Raw genomic sequence first — 11,492 nt, 5'->3', positions numbered from 1 at the left:
CTACAAGTACCAAATGCACGCTAGAGTGCAGACTTAGTAAGAAAAGGAAATGTAAAATATCTCATGAATAATATTTTGCATTGATTGGATGTTGAAATGATAATTTTAGGATATATTGGATTAAGTAAAACATATGAAAATTAATTTATCTGATTTCCCTTTACTTTTTAAAATATGGTTACTGGAAAACTTTAAATTGCTTATGTAGCTTGTATCATATTGCTTTTAGACAGTGCTGATGTAGACATTTCCATAGAGAGCCAGGAAAATTTAGTTTAAGGAAACACTTATGTTCTTTACGGGCTAAGATATCTTGAGCAAAATCTTAGTTTAACTGAGCATGAGCAGTGTATATTCTCTAACAAATGTGGATAATAATATATGCCCTGCAGTGCTGACATTAGGACTAGAAGCAAAATATGCAAGGCATTTCTCCAAGTGCCTGGAACATAATGGGCACTTGGGAAAGGATAACAGTATTATATTAGTGAATTTTATAGAATCTCAAAAGCTTTAATATTTCAATAATTTGCATGAAACTTTAAGTACTGTATTTTGAAACCTATTGGACTTCAAAAACTACACTTTTCTCCCACTTCTCATACTGTTTCCATATAAAAAAGATGGATAGCACCTTCAGCATCATGGAAACTCAAGAGGAAGGGAAAAAATGAGGATATTAACATTTCAAATAAGCAAATGATTATGCAATGTGGGCCCTCGGAAATGAAAGATCACAATAAAGCAAACCTTGAGTGTGTTTTGAGTTTGTATTTACTGATGACGATACACCTTTCATCACTATTTACGGCAGATAACCTATCAACAAATAATCACTATTTAACATTTTCCTAGGTCTTCTTTTTTACTTAATTTATCTGCAAAATCATTCAAGTGGTTCTTCTTATCTGTTACTTATGAAACATACAGCTAAATGTTACATACCAATTCAAAGTCCACTTAGGCAGAATGGCATAAAAATCTTTCTTGAAAGAGCCCAATGGAGCTATCGCCATTCCTGTAGCTGTCCTTGAAGTTCGAGATTTGCTGCGTATGTTTAAACCCTTTTTTATGAAGATAACTACACCACTACAATAAAGGAGTTATGAAATTGATATCACAGGTTCTGATATTAACCTACAATTTCTTCTTACCAAGAAGTCCACAATAACATTAAGCCAGTGTCGCTGAGAAAATACTTCTGATCTATTCTGGGTCCATGTTACTCTCTTTCTGTAGAGAATTCTTAGCATTCTTACCATTAACTGCAGTCGATCTATCTGTACATTCAAACAGCTATTAAGGACAAGCACTCACTAGTTGAGGCAGCTGTGGAAGCTTTTGATTCACACCACTAAACTCCACTGAATGCCACTTACCTTTTCCAAAAAGCACTGTGTGGTTCTCTAAGACGAGTTCTCTAATCTAAGCACTCTCTATCATTCTTTCAAATGAGAGACCAGCTTGTGCTGCTGCTGTGATGATCAGAGACCTTTTAAGCAATTTTTGGCACGGAAAGTCACTTCTGGATTCAAATCTGAGCTGAAGGGGAGAGGCTATTGCAGAAATGAGGATTCTGACAGTTCTTGTGCGCACTGGCACCGTGAAATAGCTCCGCAGGAGGTGCTGGGGGGCATTAACATCTGATTACTCTGCCCAACACTGTGAATTTTACACTTGCAAACAGCTATTTTCCTAAAGATAAGAATGATTATTGTATCCAAAAATCTTTTCTGCCTCCTTTATTATTACCTCCAAGCTTATTTTGAGAGGGCTGTCCTCTACACCTTGAACAACACTCCGTACTAAAGAACAAAATACAGAAGTGTTGAAGGAACTAGCACCAGATCTAACGCTTTGCCCGTTAAGCCAGGATTTTTTTTCTCTCACTGAAATTCGAGAGATAAAATATATATTGCCTGAAGGAACGTTCAACCTCTAAAAAACTCTCACAATAGCAGACACCTCAGCTGTTTGGCTGTGTGCTTGGTCCTGCCTCAGTGGAAAGCAGGAATGATTCTGACTTGGCATGAATTCCCAAGACTAACACAGCAGCACGCTCTGCCTCCTGCTTGTGGAAACAAGGTTCCATTGCTGAGCGCCAAGGGCTTAACAATAGTTAATCTCTTAAAAGAAGCAGGTGGCCCTTGCCACTACATCTAAGTTCCCCTCAAGTCTCTGCCAATTGCTTGCCTGTCAAATTTGGCAGAAGCCCAGAGTTTGACTAACTTCGTTTCTACTGCTTCATAATTCTTTTTTTTTTTTTTTTTTTTTTTTTTTTTAGTTTAAATGCATTTTATTTTTAGACAACCTACATGACATGCTTTTTCTTAAAAACAATACCTCCTCGCCCAATAAATCAAGGTCAAAAAAAAAAAATGCAGAGCTCAAGATGATATCAGTCCCATTTGTCTTAGTCCTGGAGTATGGATGAAAAGCAGCAGCCAGTTATGACAACCAATGATAGATCCAAATAGCCCAACTTTTTAACATATTTCCATTTTCTAAACCATCCTTAGAGAAAATCATCCATGGGGTCACACCATCCTCATGGAGGTCCCACAGAGCGACCATCTGGATTCATGTTTTCACCAATACAGAACTGGTAGTTTTTGAAATTAGCAAGGACATGCTGCATTTGTTCTGTAGCCCCTGACATAAAAGGCTTTCTCTTTCTGGGCTCTGTTCTTTAAGTTTGCCTTTGACTGATTTCATGTAATCTTTGATGTACTTCTTCTAGGCTTCTTTTGTGAAACTGGCTTCCTGCAAATGATAGTTGAGGGCAATATCAACACCAGTGATTACTGTGTTTTCGGTACCTTCGCTCTCTGGCCTTCAGAGGAGGCATTTCCGCCAATGTTACCCACTGTCCTACTGACTGTCTTCCCTTCTACCTCCAGGGACACAGCCCTCTGCGATCTCCTGGGTTTTGTAGATATCAGAGAACATCTCATCATGGGCGATGAGATCCCGGTAGATGATCATACTGGAAGGAGAGGACAGCTGTGTGGGCTTAGCAGGAGCCTAGAGCTCAGGAGGTACAGCCAGAGCATGCTTCTGGGTGGGGTGACAAGGGGTAGAGGGTGGGAAAGCATCATAATTTTTTTTAGTGTCCATCTTTTTACATGTTGTTTTTCATTGTCAGTGTCCAAAAAATTTTTTTAATGTAAGTTCAAGTTTGAAAAACATCTTATGTTTTCTGTGGCTGTTGTTATTTATGAATAGACCCACCCCACCTCTCTACCTCAGTGCCTGTATCCTCTTTTCCTCTCATCTGCAGCTGAAAAAACTAGCACAGGATGCAGGCCAGCCCCACCCCTGAATCTACATATATCTACCTTCTGATGTATTTTTACCTATGTGTAAATTTGAACAACCATACTGACCATGCCATGCAAAATGCCCAGATTTTTTTCATCTGAGTTGAGAAGGTATTATGATGAGAAAGCATAATATATTGTTACAATTTTTAAGGAATTGTCTTTTAGTGTCATTAAAACACATACATTTTCCAAAAGTAGATGATACAAACCTGCTTCACCCAACACTCCTTGACTACCATAGAAAGTGGTAAAATTGGCATTTACTCTCCTTTCTGCTTTAGCCCTTGGTTGTAAACTCTACCTGAATATCTACAATCATAATCTATAGCCTTTTTTTATTCCAGAGCTTATAAACAGGCAACACAACATGGATGATAATTTTTCATAAGAGAAATTAACTGAAATAAAATTTAAAAAAAAAAAAAAGAACAAGAAAACTTAACTGTAGGAGACAGGCCTAGTTCTCACTTAGTGTCAGGAACATCTGTAAATACCCAAGACCCTGCAGAAATGATTCCTTGTTTCTTGGGAAAGGAGATATTGAACAGATCATTTCATGTACATATATTTATTCCATTGGCATCTAGAAAGGCTTTGGAATAGCAGAACCAAGTAAAAAGGGAGAGATTGTGCTAGAGAATGTGAATTGCACTGCTGGCCATTCTGCATGTTAGAAAGTAACATCTTGCCTGGCCAAGGGTAGCTCAGCGGTTGAGTGTCGGCCTAGGATCCAGGAGATCGTGGTTTGATTCCCAGTCAGGGCACATGCTCCGGTTGTGGGCTTGATCCCCAGTTGGGGGTGTGCAAGAGGCAACCAATCAATGACTCTCCTGAATGAATAAAAATAACTATTGTTTTAAAGTTTAAACTACATATTTGGGCAAGGAGAAGCAACACGCCAACATGCTATTTTGTTTTCATTATAATCTATAGATAAATGTGAAGTATCACTGTTCTCCTCCCTTGTCATCTTCTGTCTCCTCTATACTTTCTCGTGTCCATACTCCCTAAAAGTACCTGATGGATTTTATTTTTGTATGCCCGCCTATCTTTTAAAACGTCACTGTATGTATAAATGTATAAACTACATATGGCATAGTGTAGTATGAGTGTGGATTTGAATGTATATAAATGATTATGAACAAAGGAATGGTTCTTTGAACTCAAATGCTTTTAAGTATCCACATTCATGCATCTAGTCCATTCATTTCTCTGCTATATAATATCTCCTCAATTATCCATGTCCTATCTTTCTGATAAGAGATATGAATTGTTTCCTATTTTCTTCCCTTACAAACACCACTGCAGTAAACATACTTTCATGTGCCACCTTGAGTGTATTGTACTAGATATTTCTAGGTTAAATACTTAGTAAAGATTTGTAGGGTCATACAGCATATACATTTTTCTAGATACTGCCAAAAGGCATTAACCGAACTTATATTCCTACCATCTGTGTACTTCATTTTACCGACAGTTAGTACTGTCAGTCTTTGTAATCAATATAGTGGTTCTAAGGTGATGTTTCATTATTGTCAATGATTGTGTTTTCGATAGAGGTTTTATTAGTAGGTTTATTTTTTCTTCTTTTATGTATTTTCTAACTTTTATTTAATTAACACAGATATAGTTAAAAATTATATAACTTATTTTATAAATCTTTCTTTGATCTTTTTTTCAATTCAGTAAGCATTTATTTTAACATTTTGTTGATTGCTATAAATATAGACATAAATTAATTTTTTTTAAAGTTTAGTCTTTGTCATTAAAGAGCTTGTAGTCTAATCAGGCAGACAGCTATGTAACAAGTTACATTATTGTTTGGTAACCACAAAAATAAAAATATATTAGAATATAGAAGTAGCAGAGGACTTATTAGCACTAAGGCAATTCCAGAGAAGTCCTTCTAGTGATGTAACAAATGAACTCATACTAATTTTTCTCTGGGGAAGCTGTAGCCTTCAGCTTAGGATTTAGTTTAACAGACTGGTAAAATAGTAACATGCAAATAGAAAAACATGGAATGCTTGTGACATCATCTGAAGAAGAACGGGCAATAATGATTCATTATAAGAAACAGGGTCATAATAAATTGCTGTGGACAGGTTGACTCAGGATGCCTCCCCCTTCAAGGGCTCACAAATACCATTATATCAAAGTTATATGGGCACAGTCTCTGGGACCATAGAAGCAAGGTAGAGTGGAAAGAGGAAGCTGATCATAACAGCCTATTACAAGTTCCCATGTGTCAGAGCTGGAAATCACAGTGCACATGGTTGCATGCAGCCTGGCAATAACTGATGGTAACCCCTGACACTATAAGTGACCAATGCATCCTGGTTCATTAAGCATGTTAAAGTTATTATTTCACTTATCATTCTAGGTGTTTAATGGATGGGGGGAAATGAGCCTCAGAAAAACCCGAGTTGTCCAAAGTCATAAACTAAGGTATAATTTAATTGAAATGAAAACACAGGACTTTGAACCCTAAGCTCAGCCTTCATAGAAGTCCTTCCATTTTCCCTCTTCTAGAACTTACCTCTAGATGCAGATTTATGCTCATAAATATATATGTATGTTTAGTAAAGGACTCGTAAGTACCCTTTCTTCTGTGGTGAGCATTTTGAGAAATGTGAAAATTGTATAGCTTTAGTGGTATACCCTTACACATGTTATCTTCTGCCTTACATTTTGAATTTTGCAAGGCAGTTTGGAGATTGTAGGTATATAACTAGAGCTTGGAATTGTAGGTGCATTTAATAAAGTTGACGATTGACTGAAAATATTTCAGCCAGTAAAAAGTTATAGTCAGCTTAGTAAAGGTGACCTAGGAGAGGAAAAAAAGTCATTTTCCTTTTTCCTTATAATAAAAAGTGATTTAATGATGCAATCTGACTTGAAGATTTATCCATGTATCCATCCAACAAATATTTGTTGAGCACTCACTATGTGCCAGTCAGGGTTAAATATTTTACATAAATTATCTCATAATAATTTCAATAACAGGTCTAAGATACTGGTGTTATTAACTCTCTTATAAGATAATGAAACTGGAGGTAAGGAGATTAAGTAATTTAATCAAGGTTACATATCTTTTAAAGAGTAGAACTAACCCCCAACCTTATTTCTAATTAACTGTGCTATACCCTAAAAATGTTTTGTTATGTTTTATCAATTATTTTCAGACTCATGGATTTGAAAAGCAGTCATTCTCTGGAGAATAAAAAAGGTGTTCAAATATCTACATTTCCAAAGCATAAAATTCTAAATGATCTTATTAATGAATAGTTAATAACAAATAGTTTTTTAAAACATAATGTTAGAGACAGTCACATACTTTGTATGCCTGATAATGTTTTTGTCAAGTGATTGAATGATTCAGAAAGTTAAAGCAATTGTTGCTTTGTAAGACAAATATAACAGTACTGACATTGGAATGTGGTATAACCATTACTTTTGTGTCTATTCCCAGGCAATCAATCCAACTTACATATGACAAAATGGAAATATGTTGTAAAACTTCTTAGATTTACTTCCTAAAATGTTATTTACTTGACTTCTTTGTTCATTTGAAATGTTTTACATATGCAGCTTATAATTTTCACATTGAAAAAATAATAAAGCCACTGGTTACTGTAAAAGGTCACCTTTCTAATTGATGTAATAAAGCCCAGCTGGTGAGCCAATCTCTGGAATAACTCGGGGCTAGCACAGCAGTGGCAGAGTGAATTATATATCAGGTAAGAGGGAAGTGATTTTAGTGTATGTTCTTTATTCCCCATATTTGTGACTGCCAGTCACCAATATTTAATTTTATTTAAGGTAAAGCATCTTTAAATGTTCAAGTGATTTATACTGCAAACTGTGTCCTCATGCTAAACATAAAAGGGTAGACTTATCATGATGAATATAGAAAGGGAGGTAATTGATTCTTTGGTCTAAATTTTCCTCTTGGTTAATAGATTTCCCCTTTAGCAACAACAAGGAAAAATAATAAGGAGGCACACAAGATAACTTAAGTACAGCTAGCTCTGGCACTGCCGGTTACTAAAAGCTTATCTAGCATTTCCAGCACTCTTCATGAATGCTCCTTCTGCTCTGTGTTTAGAATAATAAAATCTCATAGCTCCATAAATGTTGACTTCATCTTATAGGGGGAAAAAATGAACTTGCCATAGTGCATAATTCTTTATTTTGTTTCTTGACATTTAAGAAAATTGTTATAAAAATATCAATTCTGAGATAGACATGCTGCCTACTTTTAAATTGTGATAATGCTTAACAATTATAATTCAATATCCATATCAAATGCCATCTAGGACTTTTACAGCCATAATATGTTTTAAAAATGCCTCAAGGAAACCTGGTCATATCATCAACCTCGATAATATTGCCAAAGTGTTTGGACACTATCAAAAATGCTCTAAGATGGCATTGCAATCTTCAGAGGCAAAAGTTTGATTTTTTGTTGTTGTTTTAAAAGCTTTTTTACTACCCCAATGCTATAGGAAAAATGAGTATGTGTATAAAAACATTGAAAGTCTAAGAAAACTGCAAACAAATACAAACTCAGATAGAGCTATTAGGGCGGACCTTCAGACAAAATTTCTTTCATTTATTGTATATTGACTATTCTGTGTTTGTGGCAATTTATACAAAGCTACATGCTGCATCAGATCACAAGTAATGAAATTGAATAGAAGTCTAGTTTGTTGTATTATTGGCATGAAAAGTAGACACTAAACGATTAATTTCCAAATTGTTTTATTCTTTTGAATATCTCAGTTTCGAATATTTCTATTCCTGTATCTCTTAATCAAAATTATAAAGTATATTTCATTTACTAAATAAGTAGTATCTCTATTCCAATTCATTCTTCCACACCAGCTATATTTTTAACATAATAGAATGCAACGCAAAGAAGACTAGATAGGCTACTTTCCAAATGGAGTGAGCCATGCAGTATGGACACAGAGGGGAGAGAGAGAGAGATACATTTTTAATAAATATTAATTTTTCTTTCACCTGGATAATAAAGTTTTCATGATTTCTTTACAGTCTTCTTTGAACATTTTAATAATTATCATAATTCTTGTATTTTTTAATTCGATGTCATTTTTAAAATATAATACCTCTTAAAATTTTATTTTAATATCTTTCCAATACATCAGGACTCTAAGGTGATGTTGCAACAAGAGTAGCAGGAACTTTCAAAAAGGATTTTTCTTAATGGAAGAGGTCCTATAACTTCTGTTTAATTAAATACAAATATAAAGTACTTTTAAGCATCAAGAATTGTATTATATCCTTAGGTGAAAGAAAAACAGAGAGCACTACTCCAGATGAAACTGAAGTATATTCTAGTTATTCTAGTCATTTACAACCATAATATTTTATGACTATGTACATAACACCTTATGTTAAGTTGTAACATCTTACATCCATAATGAATATCTGTGTAACAGTGATTGGAAATCCATCTGTGCGATATTCAAGTAGACTATGAAAACAGATCCATGTTCTATGTTTCTTGGCAAGCAGGGAGAGCTCAGGCAAGAATCTGGAGAAGGCAGTTGATCTTTGCTCAACACAATCTCTCTTTTATCTTCATTCACTCACACTGATTCCCATACACTCATTGAATTTCCCATGGAATGATTAAAATATTTATTTGTATATATCACTCCCAAGTATGCATTTATAATATGATCATAGAAGATTGTGCTGTGATATATTATAGAATAACAAATATGACACTTGGTGTTTTTACAAATATTTTCAAAAGGTCAGGTTGTAGAATGATGATTATAATTTCTTCATCACAAGTAAAAATTACATAATGTTCTGGTGAAGTTCCTGAAAAAAAAAAATCAATGACCTAGAACTCACTGATCCAAGTCTTACATTGCATGTTAAAGAATGGACCATCATTCTATGAAAGGGAGAAAGGCCACATCTCCCCTTCATTTCTGTGAGCTGCCTCAAGTTATCTCTTGTCTACCACTTCCTTCCACCTATACAAGACCCAAGGAAAGGTGATTTACTTTCGAGAAATCTTATATGCATATTTACCTCTATGCAACATTTCTATAAAATCATATTTTGGTTCCATTTAAGTTCTCAAAAGTTTAAAAAAAAAATGCTTTGTTTTACCTGAAAATGTCACACTTTTAAATCTTGTGCTATCAACAGTAGTAGATAGAGCAAAGCGTTTAGAAACGGTAGAGGAAATCTAACTTCCATTCTCTTAGTTACGCAATTCCCAAATCAGTGTTACGGTTAAAATGATATTGCATTTTTCATGAATATAATCATTTATGCAAATTAGAAGAATCTAAATCAACAGATCTTATGACATGTTTAAATAAATGAAATGTTCTAAAGTATATCATAACAATAGCCATGATATATCTCAGAAAACAATGATGGAATGAGGAAGAGAATGAGTATAAAGAAAGAAAAGGAGGGAGAGGAAGGAATATACTGCATTAATTCCTTTGGTAGCAATTGCCACATGAGAAATTGTTGACACATGATAAATGTCTTCCCTAACTGCTACATTTATGCTGAGAAATTATGACCGTCAGAATCTGATGGTTTCATTGACTTTACAAGTAGGCCTGACAATAATACATACTTAATCAACTTTATTATTAAATTTGAGCCCTGTAGAGTAGCAGAAAGATCAGTGGCTTCAGAGTCAGAGAGCCTTGAATTCAAAACCCAGCTCTCTGTTTAGCTCAGATCATCAAATTTTCTGAATTACAATTTTACCCTTCATAAAAGATTAATAATAAGGATTCCTCCGCTATCTGTTGCTAAATAATATTTGTGAAATGCTTAGCCCTATGCTTAGTACAAAGAAAGCTCTACTGAAAAATCCAATAATATCATTGTTGTATTGGTGACTATGTAGTCATCTTCATTAGTCATGGTACTTATGTTCTATAAAGTCACGGCAAACACTGAATTAGTGAATGCTAGCACATTGCTCTAAGGTTAGGTTCCTGTGAGCTTCTGGTCATATTTCTTATCATCTAAAATGCCATTTGCACTTCATTTGCCAACATCCTTGTAAAAAAGCCAGTTCCATCAATGTTGAAAACATACTTTCTTTCACCCTTATATGACCCTTAAAAGGTATAATCTACCTACATTATTCGTGATTTTCATATTTTTAAATTTGCCTACTCACTAAAACTTATTCATAACCTCAAAACCAATAATCACAGAGCTTGCTTTGGCAGCACACCTACTAAAATTAGATGGATACATAGGTTAGCGTGGCCCCTGCGCAAGGATGACATGAAAATTCGTGAAGCATTCCATATTTTTCATGCCTGAGTTACAGGCTCATCTCTGGTCGGGGTACATGTGGGAGGCAGCTGATCATGTTTCTCTCTCACATCTCTCTGTTTCTGTCTCTCTCTCCCACTTCTTTTCTCTAAACATATACTTGAATGAAGATTAAAAAAAGAATCAGCTTTAGCTGGTTTGGCTCAGTGGTTAGAGCATTGGCCTGTGGACGGTTCTGGCCAAGGGCACGTATCTGTTGCAGGCTTGATACCTGGCCCCTGTGCGTGGGCGGGAGGCAACGAATCAATGTGTCTCTCTCACATGACATCTCTCTCTCTCTCTCTCCCTTCCACTCTCTCTGAACAAACAATGGAAAAAATATCCTCAGGTGAGGATTAAGAAAAAGAAAAAGAATCAATAATCACAGATCACTGGCTAACATTTGAGGGCATGTAAAGAATTGCAAAATACTTGTGTTACCTGATGTGCACATTCCCATCAAAGGATGAACAAAGCGACACTGTACCTTCTTTCAGTTCTCATTCTGGGAACAAATCCCCTTTTTGCTGTTTATTTAGTGTCATGCTTTTTGCATTTTTGTGTTTGGGTGTTTTGTGTGTGTGTGTGTGTGTGTGTGTGTGATTTTGCTACCTAAGATGGCTCCCAAGCATAACAAGGACACAATATGCCTTCTGGAGGAAATATCTGTGTTAGATTCTTCTTTGTAACTGCATGTTTCTGGCTGCTCTAGACATGTACTTTATCTGGTCCAATCAGAAACCTGGAAAAACCTGCACAGGTTAATGCTGGTCCTGGAAATTTATAAGAATTTGAGAAAATTTTAATTCACTTAATCTCTTAACAAGCATTTTA

At 35.2% G+C, this 11,492-nt stretch overlaps 1 non-coding gene and 1 pseudogene across 1 annotated transcript; one reads left to right on the top strand and one right to left on the bottom strand.

Moving 5' to 3' along the window:
• Nucleotides 1-2,448: 2,448 nt before the first annotated feature.
• LOC107524184 (translationally-controlled tumor protein-like) lies at nt 2,449-2,985 on the bottom strand (annotated as a pseudogene).
• Nucleotides 2,986-10,554: 7,569 nt separating this feature from the next.
• LOC148092763 (U6 spliceosomal RNA) lies at nt 10,555-10,658 on the top strand. Its single transcript, XR_015714871.1, has one exon. It is a non-coding gene; the product is annotated as a U6 spliceosomal RNA (small nuclear RNA).
• The last annotated feature ends 834 nt before the right edge of the window (nt 10,659-11,492 follow it).

This window comes from Miniopterus natalensis, chromosome 7, assembly GCF_054644295.1.
Source record: "Miniopterus natalensis isolate mMinNat1 chromosome 7, mMinNat1.hap1, whole genome shotgun sequence".
Classification (NCBI taxonomy): Eukaryota; Metazoa; Chordata; class Mammalia; order Chiroptera; family Miniopteridae; genus Miniopterus; species Miniopterus natalensis.
The sequence above is the reverse complement of the archived record's forward strand: the minus strand, read 5'-3'. Positions and strand labels throughout refer to the sequence as shown.